The sequence below is a fragment of the Halyomorpha halys genome, unplaced genomic scaffold (assembly GCF_000696795.3).
Source record: "Halyomorpha halys isolate HHAL.00 unplaced genomic scaffold, Hhal_1.1 Scaffold165.1, whole genome shotgun sequence".
In the NCBI taxonomy this organism is placed as follows: domain Eukaryota; kingdom Metazoa; phylum Arthropoda; class Insecta; order Hemiptera; family Pentatomidae; genus Halyomorpha; species Halyomorpha halys.
In genome coordinates, this window is record NW_027111427.1 from 794,910 (window position 1) to 796,326 (window position 1,417).

Below are 1,417 nucleotides of genomic sequence, written 5' to 3' on the forward strand. Positions count from 1 at the left end.
CTCAGGTTGAAACGTCGGCATAAAATAAATAAATATGGTTTTGTTTATTTATGTTGTTCTTTGCTGACCGCACCCCCCGACAAACTTCTCCAATTATAAAATTTCTAATTCGTTACATATCAATCCAATCACTATTGTTTTTCTTTGAAATAATCTGAATTTTAAAAGTGCTGAAAATCGATTCTTATGTACATAAATAAACATACAACTATACGAAATTTTAAATTAAAAGAAGAAAATATATATCTCTGGAAGGGAAAGACTTACCATTGTTTCTAAAAATAATATTTTCCATCTTTTTCACAACGCAATTCCAATAGCTACTGTGACCTTACAGTATAGCAATACCTGAGGATAAATTTTTCGTCTTCAATTGTAGGCATATCCATGTTACTCTGATAACGTGGTTTGGTCGGACAGTGTTTCATATTTCCTTTTAACAGAAATATTATTAAAAGAACAGAAAATCACTATACAAAGCTTATAACTCGCATATGCCCTAACGATAATAATTATGAAATTTATTTTTAAATTATGTGTAGCTTTTATATAATAATTATTAGATTTGCCACGAATCAAATCAACAATTTAAAAAAATATACAAATTATTAAAAAAAAAAAAAAATTAAAAGTACAGTAATTTGATTAGACCTGAGAATTTAAAGACTAGAGGGGACTTGGCCATAAACTAATAGCAAAATTTAAATAAGAATTTCTTAATGTTTGATAATAAAAAAAGACTTTGATGTATTACCTAATGAATGTAGGAACACAGATTAATTTTATCGCTTGTTATATCTTGGTTTTTATTGTGTACCTAATTACTTCTTTCTTATTTTAAACGCTTAAGATATCATATGCTTTATTACTGTTTATTTTTCTGAGCTTTCTTGTCTTTTACTTTTTCTTTTAATTATAATATTCGATTTTCTTCTTTGTTTTTATTAAGTTAATTTTATAAATATATCTCACTGCTACATACATCCCTTAATCTCACTGTAATGCTAAAATGTAATTTATAATACAAGTATTCTGCTTAATATTAATAGGCATATCCCATGTAACTATGGAAGTTAGAATTACCATAGTACAAAATATTTTACTATATAACAATTTGCAGATGGGCTAATATAATAATTAACTGAAAAAGAGTGGTAAAATACTTTATGGGTTTTGAGGAATTAATATTTAAATAAAAATATTTATTGGATGTCATTGTGATATATTTTTGAGTCTTCTCTTGAAGTCTCTGATTAGTATTTTTTAGACTATTGATGTGAGATGTGTTTAAGTGATCTTAGTGATCTCTTACCTTGTGATGCTCTTTCGTAAAATATTCTCTGATTACATGCTTATTGGTTTTTAAAAAATTTAAATTTTTTTATTTCTTTTTTCTTTTTAAAAATAAAATAAATTA

The 1,417-nt window shown here is 25.3% G+C and overlaps 1 protein-coding gene and 1 long non-coding RNA gene across 6 annotated transcripts in view; one reads left to right on the forward strand and one right to left on the reverse strand.

Moving 5' to 3' along the window:
• Positions 1–1,417, forward strand: part of LOC106678871 (glutamate receptor ionotropic, kainate 2) — a 676,475-nt gene that overhangs the window by 212,987 nt on the left and 462,071 nt on the right. The gene's annotated exons all lie outside the window — the stretch shown is intronic.
• LOC106678874 (uncharacterized) overlaps positions 1–1,417 on the reverse strand; it is a 45,225-nt gene that overhangs the window by 1,955 nt on the left and 41,853 nt on the right. Inside the window, exon 3 of the long non-coding RNA XR_001342853.2 lies at positions 268–433. This is a non-coding gene — a long non-coding RNA (uncharacterized lncRNA). The remainder of the gene's footprint in view (positions 1–267; positions 434–1,417) is intronic.